The 14401-nt window shown below is 40.9% G+C and overlaps 2 long non-coding RNA genes across 6 annotated transcripts in view; one reads left to right on the top strand and one right to left on the bottom strand.

The window, feature by feature from the left end:
• LOC123383578 overlaps positions 1-14401 on the top strand; it is a 71777-nt gene that overhangs the window by 35547 nt on the left and 21829 nt on the right. The window contains exon 2 of the long non-coding RNA XR_006593422.1: positions 13514-13640. This is a non-coding gene — a long non-coding RNA (uncharacterized LOC123383578). The remainder of the gene's footprint in view (positions 1-13513; positions 13641-14401) is intronic.
• Positions 1-14401, bottom strand: part of LOC123383579 — a 69226-nt gene that overhangs the window by 35711 nt on the left and 19114 nt on the right. The window lies entirely within an intron of this gene.

The raw sequence follows: 14401 nt of genomic DNA, 5'->3' as shown, positions 1-14401 counted from the left end.
TTTTAAGCTTCATCTGACATCTCCCAAGAATCCTCTGCTTTCAGAGCAATGAGCTCTAAGTTGGAGGCTCTAACCTAATTGTGGGGTAACGATGAGGTTGTTCTTGGAGAAGCCTAGGTCTCTTCTGCACATTAACAATTTGTAGCATGGGCAGGTAATTGCGTTTTGATTCTGAATGGACAGGGAGCACTGAAAAGTTGGGTCCTGCTTGAATCTAAAACAACACATACATTCATTTGACAGAAAGTCATTTAAAAAAATTTTTTTTAATGTTTATTTTTGAGCAGAGAGGGACAGAGCGTGAGCAGGGGAGGAGAGAGAAAGAGGGAGACACAGAATCTGAAATAGGCTCCAGGCTCTGAGCTGTCAGCACAGAGTTCGACACAGGGCTCGAACCCGTGGACCGTGATATCATGACCTGAGCCAAAGTCAGACGCTCAACCGACTGAGCCGCCCAGGTGCCCCATTGACAAAAAGTCATTGAGTACTGTGTGCATTGTCCTGGGTTCTGGGGGTTCAGCAGTGAATAGGACAAGCAAGGTCAGTCTCCTCGGGGAGCTTACGTTCTAGTGGAGGGGTGGGTAGCCATCAAGTAAACATGTAATTTCAGGATCGTACGGGAAATACGCAAGGGTAGAGAATAACACAAATGCAGGTTGATACCATACAGGATATAGTGGTCAGGGAAGATCCTGCATGTTGAGTTGGGAAGATGAGGTGGAACCAGCTGTGTGACAGTCTAGAGAAACAGTAATCTGAGCAGTGAGGACTGTAAGTGAGAATGAGCTCGGCAAAGTAAGGAAGGAAAAGGAAGCAAATGTGGGAAGTATCAAGGGTGGAAGAAGGACTGTCGTGAAATGACGCTTCAGAGGTGGAGAGCAGATAAAACTTAAGTTTTATTCCATGAACATGAGAAGATATCGGGGCACCTTGGTGGCTCAGTCATTAAGCATCCGACTTGGCTCAGGTCATGATCTCACCGTTCATGAGTTTTAGTCCCACATCGGTGTACTCAAGCCCCACTTTGGGTGAGCAGGATTTCTGCTTTGAGTGAGTTTGAGCCTTGCTTTGGGGGAGCCCCACTTCTCTCTCTCTCTCCCTCTCTATCTCTCTCTGCATTTCACCAACTTGCACCCTCTCTCAAAAAAATAATAATGATGAGAAGTTATTGAAGGGCTTTAAGCAGGGGGAAAAATTATCTGATGTGTAAATATGGCCACTACGTGAAGAAGGGATTGTCTTGGGTCAAGTGGGGAAATTAATAAGAAGACTGTTGAAATAGTCTAAGGGAAAGATGATTGTGGCTTGGACTGGACTGGTGGCATTAGAAATAAGGAGATAGGAACAAATCGAGGGGCGGACCATAGTGGTAGTGCTGCGAGGGTTGGAGCAATGGGAAGTGGTGGGGAAAGCATCCATAGTTTTATGGTCTGAGCAACTAGTAGCTAATGGAAGTCTTTATTAGGAGACCACCTACAGTGATTGGTTATGGTGTCTGTATCCTTGCTTTGCCTTTAGGACACTGACCAAATGACTCTGAAGATTGAATAGCAGTTAATTATTTGTAAACATCCTGTGAATGGAACTCAGGTTGCAAAGACTCTGTTATCTCTCATCTGTGATTTTCCAGACATGCTAATAAATGAGTGCTGGAAATGTCATGATTTTCTAATCACAACCTTCTTTTCCTAAAAGCCGTTTCAGCCAACATCCATCATCAGTTCAGAGCAATATCCAAACTCTTTCTAGCTCTTGTTTACTGCTGGTATGCCACTATTCCCAACACACTCACTGCCAAGGAAGTACTTTGAGGAGTCTACTTGTGCTCTGGAAAACTTTTGGGAAGGTTGCCTTTTTTTGTTAATTATGGCTCAGGGATTACTTTGTCAGAAACTCGGAAGCCCAGGAGTCTATAAAAATGACAAGGTATTATTAAATATTTAAATATTGCTCATTTCTCCATGTAGTATGAGATTTGGGCTGAGATAGAATCTTGGGCTGTTTCGTTTCCGTGTTTACCGTCTTGCATAGAATCACAGATTCAATTTTGTCTCTTGAGCAAATTTTAAATTTGCTTCAAACAAGCAAGAATGGCATTAAATTGCCTTGACCTAGGTGCGTTGAGATTTTGTTGTTTCTCTGTATTCATGGAGAGTAGTGAACATTAGCACTGAAACAGAAGCATCTCAGTTTGTGAAAATGCTGTTGGAGTAACGATGAGAAAAATCTTTTTAAATGTTTTGGATTATTTTCTTTTGCATTATAAAAATAACCTAGCCCATCCTAGAAAATTTGGAAGGTACAAGATCAAAATCAACCATAGCCCAATCACAAAGAAATCCATGTGATGTTAAAGTTTCTCATGAAATGTTAGTGTGGAAAGGGGCTTGTTGGATTATCTGGTCCAACTTCTCATTTTGCACGTGAAGAAACTGAGGTGCGGGGCAGTGTGGAGTTTAGAACCCAGGTTTTCTCAGTTTTGAGCTGTTTTCCTGATTGCTGATGTGGCTTCACAAGCAGTCTAGATTCTTGGGGTCTTAATGGAGGCTCAGTATCTGCCACACCCTCTTTCTGAGCAAAGGGGTTGTGACATCTTAACACTGGGCATGCACGTGGCTCCATCTGCCCCCTAGTGTTCAGGAGGATGCATGGTCTTAAATAAGGATGGTGTTAAATGGCCTTGACTTGGAGAGCATTTCCCATTGAGCCACCTGCATCAGAATTATCTAGGATGCTTGTCGAAAATGAAGATTTCTGGGACCCACCCCTGGTTTTTGAAATCAGAACCTCTAGAGGTGGGAGTAGGAATCTGCGTTTTTAACAAACTCAGATCCATTGAAAAATAATACTTTGTCAATAAGAATAAAACTTCCCATATTGAGTCATTCAAATTCTCTAACCTGTGATAGATAGACGATAGCTAGATACATACATACATACTAGTAAATGGGTAAAAAGTTTCTGACTCCACACAAAGAAACTGTCGATGGTTATCTCTTGGGAGTAGAAATAGGGTGAATGGGAGAATGAAGGCTTCTCTGTTCCATATAAGCTAGAAACCTGGATTTTCAGAACACAGATGTGTTTGGAATTCCCTTTATAAGTATGCCTATGGTCAAGCTATTTCTTTGAGAGACTAGAAATGTCTGCAGATTATTATTTATTTGCTAGTATGTGGACAGTGGGAGAAAGGGAACACTTCGCTGATATAAGAGGACATAGAAGGATCAACCAGGGGACAAGGTGAAATCCAAGTTCGTTCATTTATTTGCTCACTTATTTATTCAATACCTATTCATTGACTACTTTGCGTGTACCAGAAACCATTTGAGGTGCTGAGGACATGGGAGGGAATAAGACAGCAGGGTCCCAATTATGTAGAGCTTACAGTCTATTATGGAGAAACACCAATAGAGTTAAACAAGATAATTTTAAATGGTGACAAGAGCTGTGAAGAAATAAAGGAGCTATGCCATTATGAATGATTGAAGGGCTATTCTCTAGTGGGAAGGGACAGCCTGAGAGGTGACATCTGAGCTGAGGCCTTAGTGGCAAGAAGAAACCAGCCATGTGCATATCTGGGGAACAAGTTTCCATGAAAGGAGGCTGCAAGGACAAGGTCCTGAGGAGAAATTAGCTTGATATATTTGGCATGTGTAAAGAAAACTGGCATGGCTAACACAAGATTCAAGTTAAAGTTTAAGAGGAAGACAGGGCCAAGCCACATACTGTAATCATGCCACAGTAAGCAGTTTGGATTCTATTTTAAGTGTAATAGAAAGCCTCAGGAGACCTACATTCAGGGAAGGACAGTTGATATCATGAGATTTGAGTTTTTTTTTTTTTTTTTTTTTAAAAACCACTTCAGCGCTCAAAATTATATAGAAACTGGGAGTCCAGTTTTAAGAAAATGTGCAACTACTTCAGGAGAAAATTACTGGGAACCACAAAAGAACAAAAGAAATAGTAGGATATACCATATACATGGAAAGGAAAGACCAATATTATAAAATGCTGATTTTTACTGAAGAAAGGATTTATAAATTCATTGAGGTTCTGAACAAAATCCCAACAGCATTCTAAAATTGAATGGAAATGTAAAAATGCAAGAATTTGGGGCACCTGGGTGGCTCAGTCAGTTAAGTAACCAACTTAGGCTCAGGTCATGATCTCATGGTTTGTGAGTTAAAGCCCCATGTCAGGCTCTGTGCTGGTAACTCAGGGCCTGGAACCTGCTTTAGATTCTGTCTCCCTGTCTCTGCCCCTGCCCCCCAAAGAATAAGTAAGCATTACAATTTTTTTAATAATAATAAAAATAAAAATTCAAGAACGTAATAAGGGAGGTTTGCAAAAGAAGAAGGAATGAAGGTTTCCCCTAATTATCAAAATATTTATAAAACCATAGTAATTAAGACATTATGTTATTGGTATAGCGGTATTGAAAAATAGATCAGTGGGACAGAATAGAGACTGAACAAATATAGACCCTTCCCTGTAGACCCTATAGACACAGGAAGCATTGAAATTCAGAATGGAAAACATAGAATATCAGAAGTAAATGTGTATCAGAAGTAAGTTATTTCTCCTTATGGAAGAATAAGTTTCCAGACTTACACTTCGTACAAAAATCAATTGAGGTGAATTGAAAACCTCAGTATAAAATGTAAAAGTTCAAAACCTGTAGGGAGATAAAAAGAAAGTATCTTTATACCGTTAGGATAACATAGATTTTGTAAGCTAGAGACACAAAACCACACTTAAGAATGATGAAGTTGATGGATTTCACTATATCAAAATGTATAACTTGTATAATGTATAACAAAATAATGCCATAAAATTAAAAGGCAAGTGACAAACCAATAGAAGATATTTGCAACCTGAAATAACTGACAAAAACCAGGTTTCTAGAATCTCTAGCAAATTCCTATAAATCAATAAGGAAAAGTCAAACTACCCAGTAGGAAAAATGGGCCACTTACTAACAGTCCGTGTCTTGAGGGGAAGACATGAATGAGCAATAAAAATGTGAAAAGGCTTTCCACATCGCTGATAAAAGCAAGAAACGCCAGTTTAAAATCCCAGGATAGCATTTTATGCCTGTCGGAGTAGCAGAAATTCAAAAGGTTGAATTAGACAAGTAAAACTTGGCAAGGAATTGAGATAAACAGCACTTGGAGAATAAGTTGTCATCCCCCAGTTACACTTGAGAATGCACATATTCCACAACAGATTTTCCTGCAGACAGAAAGTTAGCAACATTGTTTCTCCAAGGAGGAGCACTTGGTATTTTTGTGAGGGGCAAGTCTCTGTCCCTCGAGACTTTCATGCACTGTAGAAATTTAGCATCCCTGCTCTCCTCCACCCCCAACTCACAAAAGAGCTCTCTCCCATTTTCAGTTGCCCCCAGGAGAGCTGGACTTAACCAGGACAAAGTCCTGCAGGTATACACAGGGCTGCCACAATACTAATGGGCCGGGACAGCCTCTGCCACTGAACAGAGGGATCTGGACTCTGGAGGAGGATTGTGAAGGGTGTCCATCGGAGCATCCTTTGTCATGATTGGACCCCGCCCAATAGCCATCAGTCCAGAAAAGGAGAATTAAACTATGGTATGGTTGTATTATAGAGTGCCATACAACAGTCAATGACCTAGATCTGTATGGACCAAAATGAAGATGTCTCAAAAACAATGTGGAGTACAGTGTAATATACACATGCTGTACTTTATAAAAACTGTAAAACCTACACTACTGTAGGATATGTTGTTTTGGACACACACACACACACACACACACACACACAGACATATCCATGTGTGAACTGGAGGGGTTTAAGTTCCATGTGGTTCTATTTCTCAAAAGAGTTAATGAATGCGAAGAACAACATTAGTTCATTTTGAGTGACGGCACAGTGACGCGGACAGGAGTTTGTCACATCATCCTTTGCGTAATGCTGTATTTTCGCCAGCACTCAGGCTGCTGAGTGGACAGTGGATGGGGCGAATGGAAGGGTGAGCATGGGAGTGAGCATGGGGACAAGGGGGCAGTGAGGCTGTGCTGGAAGAAGATTCGGGCCCGGGAGGAGCCAAGTGAGGACCCCAGCATCCCTGCCAATGCTACTTTGAACTCCAACGGCACGTGACCACTTTTCTGCTTCATTTCTCTATCACCTAAAGGTCTTTCTGGAATAACACTTCCCTTTATTGCTTCCTCTGTCTTCCAAGCTATGATGTTGTCACCTAAGCAGGCCAAAGATTTGTTGGCTGCCTTTTTTTTTTTTTTTTTTTTTAGCAGAATGAGACATTCTGTATAAACAATTTAAGCCCTCTCTCTCTATCCCCATCCCTGCAATTACGCTCCTACATTTCTTTTTTATTTTTTTTTTCTGGAGCATTTTTTATTGTGGTAAAATATACATAATGTAAATTTTACCATTCTAGGGTCACCTGGGTGGCTCAGGTGGTTAAGTGTCCGACGCTTGGTTTTGGCTCAAGTCATGATCTCACGGTTTGTGGGATGGAGCCCTGTTACGGGCTCTGCACTGACAGTGTGGAGCCTGCTTGGGATTCTCTCTCTGTCTCTGTCTCTCTGCCCTTCCCTTGTTTGTGCTCTTTCCTCTCTCAAGCTTAAAAAAAAAAGTTTACCCTTCCGACTATTTTTAAATGTGCAGTTCAGCAGCATTAAGTAAATTCACAGTGTTGTAAAACCTTCATTGCCATCGGTCTCCAGAACCTTTTTCATCACTCCAAATTGAAACTCTGTGCCCATTAAACAATCACTTCCATTCCTCAGTCCCCTATGCTCTGATAACCTCTGTTCTACTCTCCATCTGTATGAATTTGACTACTCGAGGCACCGCATGCAAGTGAGATCATACAATATTTGTCCTATTGCATCTGGTTCATTCCAGTTACCATAGTGTTTTTAAAATTCATCCACAGTGTGGCATGTATCAGGATTCCATTCTGTTTAAAAATGGATACTGCTCCATTGTATGTGTATACCACGTTTTGTTTATCCATTTATCTTGTCAGTGGACACTTGGATTATTCCTGCCTTTGGGCTACTGTGAACAGAATAACATATAATGCAGCTATGAACAGGTGCACAACCGTCTGCTTTCAATTCTTTGGGGTATGTACCCAGAAGTAGAATTCTTGTATCTTATGGTAATTTTATGTTTAATTTTTTAAGGAGCTTTCAAATCATTTTCTACAAAGACTGCACCATTTTACATCCCCATCTGCAATGCGTTCTAACTTTTCCTCATTTTCACCAACATTTGTTATTTTTCACTTAAAAAAAAAATATCCCACCTAATGGGTATTAAGTGGTGTCTTATTGCGGCTTTGTCCTACACTTCTTTTATAATTAGTGTTAAGAAAGCCTCATACATGTCTTCTGTTCAGTTGATTGGTCCCTAATACCCATGATTTTTAGTGTTTTTGCATTTCTTTAAATGCATGCCATGAAACACAGGTCCTATTATAAGCTTCTGGCACTGGGGGCTTGGGGGCATGAGATGGGAGAGGTTAAATTGGGAAACAGTGCAAACGACAGCGACAACAAGCACCTCCTGCAAAGTCATAGCGAGTGCATATTTAACTTTGGCAAATTGAAGACGTTAGTGTGAGTTGGTATCCTGACCCTCCTGGCAGTTCTCAGTGTCTTCAAGCATCTTACCATGCCGAGGGCGATTCGTAGGCATGTTTTTATACAGGGGCCCGTAAAGAAAGCCAACTCTTCCATGTGGTGCTCAAAAGCAATTTTATCTGTTGGCAACTTTGAAGGAAAACCTGGCCATGTTGATGATGACATGCGATGGTAGACTGTATGGTGTGGCACTTTCCCTACGGGATTCCCAGTGTTCGTTCTGATCATTCACAGTTTTCAGTTTGAACTGACTTTAGAAATTACTTCCAATGCAAGATGCAGTTTTACTGTATATCCTCCCCTTGAAGTTTGAAGCATATATTTTCCAGACCCTGAAAAGTCCTACAATAAAAATAAAAAAACAAAAACCTGACTACCATAGATTAAAGCAGGAGTTGGCAAACTATCTCTGTCAAAGGCCAGAGAGTAAATACTTTTGGTCTTGGGTCTCTGGCACAGCTATTCAGCCGTGTGATTGTAGCTCCGGAGCGACCAGAGGCAGTCTTTAAATGACTGGATGTGACTGTGTGCCAAAAAACTTTACCTGCAGAAACAGTCAGCAGGCTGGATTTAATTTGCAGGCGATACTTTTCTGACCCCTGGTTTAGACCGTTGTGACCAAAGGTTGTTGAATCATGACCTTTCCCACCTTTATTTTTTAAAATTTAAAACCTGTAATAGACCCTTAGGGGCCTGAATTCAAATAGTAGAGGGCTTCGAATCTTTATGGGTGACGCTGAATGTTGATGGCATGTAGCAGGTTTGTTGTTTTTCTAGTACCTGGCTTTGCACTGCTGTGGCAACAGAAATAGTTACTGAGTGGGCAGTATGGGCTAGATTGTGTCCTAAGATTCATATGTTGAGGCTCTGACCCCCCGATACTTCAGAATGTCACTATATTTGGAGAGAAAGCCTTCGAAGAGGTAATTAAGCGAAAATGAGACCTTTACAGCAATCTTCGAAAAGAAGAACAAAACTGGAGGTGTCACAATCCCGTATGTCAAGATACACTACAAAGCTGTTACAATCAAAACAGTATGGTACTGGCACAAAAATAGACACGTGGATCAATGGAACAGAATAGAAAGCCCAGAAATAAACCCATGATTATATGGCCAATTAATCTATGACAGAGGAGGCAATAATATCCAATGGGAATGGATTGGATAATCCATTTCTTTTCAACAAATGGCATTGGGAAAAGTGGACAGCTACATGCAAAAGAATGAAACTGGACCACTGTCTTAAACCACACATAACAATAAAATGGACCAAAGCCTAAATGTGACCCCTGAAACCATAAAATTCCTAGAAGAAAACATAGGCAGCAATCTCTTTGACATCAGCCATAGAAACATTTTTCTAGATGTTTCCTTTGGTAAGGGAAATAAAAGCAAGTTGAACTGTTGGGACTACCCCAAGATAAAAAGCTTTTGCACAGGGAAGGAAACCAGCAACAAAACGAAAAGACAACCTGCTGAATGGGGGGAGATATTTGCAAGTGATGTCTCCAATAAGGAATTAATATCTAAATTATACCAAGAATTTCTACAACCCAACACACAAAAAACAAATGATCCAATTTAAAAATGGGCAGAAGACATGAATAAACATTTTTTCAAAGATGATATACAGATGGCCAACGAACTTGTGAAAAGATGCTCAACGTCACTAGTCATCAGAAAAATACAAAGCAAAACCACAGTGAGATATCACCATACACCTGTAAGAATGGCTAAAATCAACAACATGAGAAACAACAAGTGTTGGCAAGAATGTGGAGAAAAAGGAACCTTCGTGCACTGTTGATGGGAAGGCGAACTGGTAGAACCACTGTGGAAAACAGTATGGACGTCCCTCAAAATATTAAAAATAGAATTACCATATGATCCGGTAATTCCACTGGTAGGTGTATACCCAAAGAAAATAAAAATACTAATTCAAAAAGATACATGCACCTCAGGAGAAACCAAACTTTGTTGCCACCTTGATCTTGGACTTCCAGCCTCTAGAACTGTGAAGGCTGTTCAAACCACTCAGTATATGGCATTTGTTATGACAGCCTAAGCAAAGAGGTGATCATATCTCAGGCATCCTAACTCACTGAGACCTTGAACTTATTTGCTCACCTGTAGGTTCTTAATATGACAAGTATCCTTCACTGAATTTTATGGGTGAAGTTACATGATATGTTCTAATTGCATTTGCATATTTGGTATATCCAAAGATCTTAAGACATTTCCCTCCTACACATTAAGAGTTGAATGGTTGAATATACTCCCATAGTGCTTTTAACTTATTTTTCCTCTGTTCTCTTCTTTAGTCTTCTTTAAAACACTATCCATTCCGTTTCTATTCTTGGGATCTGGAGTTTTCAAATAGATGCATATTTCCTGGGTTGTACAGTTGCTGCTCATTACAGGTCGGAAGTCAGAGTATATCGGGCCATGGGATCAAAGAACTTACTAGCTATTGTAGATGAGGTTGCTATAAACATAAGGGTGCATGTATCCCTTGGAATTAGTGTTTTTGTATTTTGGGGTAAATACCCAGTAGTGCAACTGCTGGCTCATAGGGTAGTTCTATTGTTAACTTTTTAATGAAACTCCACACTGTTTTTCCAGAATGGCAGCACCGGTTTGCATTCCAAGTGTCCATCAATAGATGAATGGATAAAGACATGGTGTGTGTATGTGTGTATATAAAATGGAATACTATCCAGTTATAAAAAGGAATGAAATATTGCCATTTGCAGTGACATGGATGGAGCTAGAAATTACAATGCTAAGTGAAATAAGTCATTCACTTTCGAATGTCCCCTCTCTGTAAAGAGAGATTTCCTGTTATTCTTCCTTTCTAATCTTACTCTAATAAACTTTTACCTGCTGCTAAGAAAGAAAGAAAGAAAGAAAGAAAGAAAGAAAGAAAGAAAGAAAGAAAGAAAAGAAATCAGTCAGAGAAAGACAAATACCATAGGATTTCACTCATATGTGGAATTTAAGAAGCAAAACAAATGAGCAAAGGAAAAAAGAGAGACAAATTAAGAAGCAGGCTCTTTTTTTTTTTTAATTAGTTTTCTTTATTTTTGGAGAGGCAGAGAGAGACAGTGTGAGCAGGGAGGGGGCAGAAAGAGACGGAGACACATAATTGGAAGCAGGCTCCAGGCTCTAAGCTGTCAGCACAGAGCCCGATGCGGGGCTGAACTCAATGAACCGTAAGAGCATGACCTGAGCTGAAGTTGGATGCTCAACTGACTGAGCCACCCAGGCGCCGGAAGCAGACTCTTAATAAAAGAGAACAAACCGGGGCGCCTGGGTGGCGCAGTCGGTTAAGCGTCCGACTTCAGCCAGGTCACCATCTCGCGGTCCGTGAGTTCGAGCCCCGCGTCAGGCTCTGGGCTGATGGCTCGGAGCCTGGAGCCTGTTTCCGATTCTGTGTCTCCCTCTCTCTCTGCCCCTCCCCCATTCATGCTCTGTCTCTGTCCCAAAAATAAATAAAAACGTTGAAAAAAAATTAAAAAAAAAAAAAAGAAAAAGAAAAGAGAACAAACCAATGTTTACCAGAAGGGAGGTAGGTGGGGGGGGGGGGATGGGTGAAATAGGTGATGGAGGTTAAGGAGTGCACTTGTGATGAGCACCAGGTGATGTATAGAAGTGTTGAATCACTATATCATACACCTGAAACTATTACAACACTCTATATTAACTGTACGGGAATTAAAATAAAAAAACAAAAACAACAAAACTTACTAGCTGTGTGTCACCTCAAACAAAGTATCCTCTTGCCGTGACTCAGTTTCCTCATCTTCATAAGATAATGATTCCTATATGATTTTCACAGTTCCCCGAAAGCATTAGCTGCAATGTAAGTGCTATGCCCTGCGCACTAAATGGCTTGTGGTGGGCACTCAATAAATGATTGCCTTTCTCTCTCTTCTGCCCTGTGATCCAGGCTGCTTGTTATATCACTATTTATAAGGTCTAACCCCCAGTCTAGGAACTTATGTAACCTGGTGGACACATGGAATTTGTAGAGAGACGTTTTGATAAAGCAGAAAACGTACGGAGTCACGACGGTGCCAGTTCTCCATGTGGTTCTCCTGCAGGTCCCCTTCCCTCTCTCGAAGCCTCAGTTATCTTACTGTAAAGTGGGGGCTGGGACTACACTATCCCTCTCGTATATTCTATACCCAGTATTTTCCCTGGAAGCCACGGGTCTAAGGAGATGGCTGGATGTGAGAGGTCTTCATTCTGATTTCATCCTACCCAAACCATTACTGCAGTCCCATGGCTACACTCTATGAACATTAGATCCCACTATTTAAATTTAATTTTTTTGTTAGCATTTTAATATTGAATTTAACACACCTCACATAAAATTAGGGTCTTACTGGCTTTAAGATTCAAAGATAAGTAAATTAGTTTGTTTCCTAAAATTTATTTTTGTCCTAAAAGGATACTGCAAATATTGCCCACAAGAAACTCCCAGCTGGGGTACCTGGGTGGCTCAGTCCATTAAGCATCCAATGCTTGGTTCTGGCTCAGGTCATGAGCTTATGGTTTGTGAATTCGAGCCCTGCATCAGGCTCTCTGCTGACAGCGCAGAGATTCTCTGTCTCCCTCTCTCCGCTCCTTCCCCACTCATGCTCTTTGTCTCAATATAATAAATAAACATTAAAAAAAAAAAAGAAAAGAAACTCTCAGCTCTCATTGTGGTGGAGCCCCTGGAATATCTCGCTCCTGTTAGAAAAGATGGGTGTATCATATGGCATCAGTAAGGAGACAGGAGCAAAGGTGCTGATGAACAAATTGTCCTGAGTTCTTTCTGCTTCCGGCCGCCATCTTCCACTTCACGCCTGTGTCCATGTCCAGGGAGAGCTGAGGCTCAGGTGGAATGGGGAGGTGCAGTGCGGGATGGTTGGACAAGTCGAGTTTTATCCACTCACACGGCAAAACAGTGAATGCCACACCTGCTGCTTCCGCCTTCTTGTCCACTTTTTACACACTCCTGGGTGTGAAACAGTTTGGCCCACAGCTGACAAGAAGCGCACTTCCTGACTTAAGGAGAGCTTCCGAGGGATAGCTGTTTCCTTTTCTTTTATAGAGAAAATGACAAATACATATAAATGAGCATCTTAGGGCGCAAGACACACACTAAATTTCATCAGTATTCATGACATGTGCTTCATTCTCTCCACAACTGACATCTGTTAAAAACGAGATTAGGGGCGCCTGGGTGGCGCAGTCGGTGAAGCGTCCGACTTCAGCCAGGTCACGATCTCACGGTCCGGGAGTTCAAGCCCCGCGACGGGCTCTGGGCTGATGGCTCAGAGCCTGGAGCCTGTTTCCGATTCTGTGTCTCCCTCTCTCTCTGCCCCTCCCCCGTTCGTGCTCTGTCTCTCTCTGTCTCAAAAATAAAATAAAACGTTGAAAAAAAAATTAAAAAAAAAACAAAAACACGAGATTTGGGAGTGCTATCCTGGTTCCAGTAATTCTGTAACATGGATTCTGCGGTGATGCTTTATTGATTTCTCCCACTTTTGTCACCCTGAATTTACAACGACTGTAGATAACTTTCAGCCCTGCGGAATCTCCTTCTACAGAGACGGTAACACTGTCTATTCAATGAAATGCATTATGTAAGAGGCCGAATCACTTAGTTGTTGAGAACAGCCTCAATTTCATTTGTATGTCGAGATAGCTCCATTTTAAATCTCGTTAGGTAAATTTCTAAAACGGTGATTAAACTGTAGCCAGCCAAGGGAAAACTGGAAATAAATTAGAAGTGTCACTGATTTGAGAACTCTAGTTCTTTCCTGCGTGCCTACAGAAATTAAGGAGCGTCTCTTTTCTGGGTTACAGGCTTTGGTGAGAAATCCGGAAGAAAGAATGTGTGAAAGAAAAAGATGACAACTATGCATGGCAAACAAAATCCAAAGATTATTACAGTGAAAGCAAGAGGAAGTCAGAAGAATACCTACTAGTAAAGGTAAGTGGACACCTGTAAATGCTGAACTCTGATGCTGAACAGGAAAGTGGGTTTCTACACGTATGTGTGTGAGTGTACAGAGACTTACCAAGTGGGGATAGGATAGGATAGGATAGGATAGGATAGGATAGGATAGGATAGGATAGGATACATAATATGATCTACCATCAAAATATCTGTGTTCTAGAAATGAGGAAGAAAATTAGTAAATACAGTTAATTCCTTACTCTCAAATAAAAGCTAGCTGCCCAAAAGTTGAAAAATAGACTTACCTTTTACAAAGGGGTTCTCTTTTCAGAAAGCAAAACAAACAAAAGCCAAAATAGCCAATGTACTAACTGTGCTGTGCCGTTGACCCATTTCCTACAATATATTTCCAATATTTTATACACACAGTTGTAAAGTTATTATCTTTTTGTTCTCAGTTGAACACTGACCGGCTTAAGTCCAGAGGACAATTGAGCAAGCTAATAGTTGATTATTTTTATACATGCAGTGATTTTCATCCTTAGCTTTCTTGTAGTACAGGTGTGCTCTGTACCTTTAGTGTTAGTCCTTTGGGTCTTTCCCCTATTTTCCATGGCTTTTTACAATAAAATAAGAGGGAAATTGAAATATTTCAGTGGCAGCCGAAACTGGAAACCAAACTGCCAGGCTCATGGGCAGTGCTAGCCTATGATGTCTCAGGACTACATTAGGTGATCTCAGAAATCCATATTTGACACAGTCCATATTTGATTTGAGGGAGATTGATGTATAAT

Source organism: Felis catus (assembly GCF_018350175.1).
Source record: "Felis catus isolate Fca126 chromosome A2 unlocalized genomic scaffold, F.catus_Fca126_mat1.0 chrA2_random_Un_scaffold_81, whole genome shotgun sequence".
Classification (NCBI taxonomy): Eukaryota; Metazoa; Chordata; class Mammalia; order Carnivora; family Felidae; genus Felis; species Felis catus.
The sequence above is the reverse complement of the archived record's forward strand: the minus strand, read 5'-3'. Positions and strand labels throughout refer to the sequence as shown.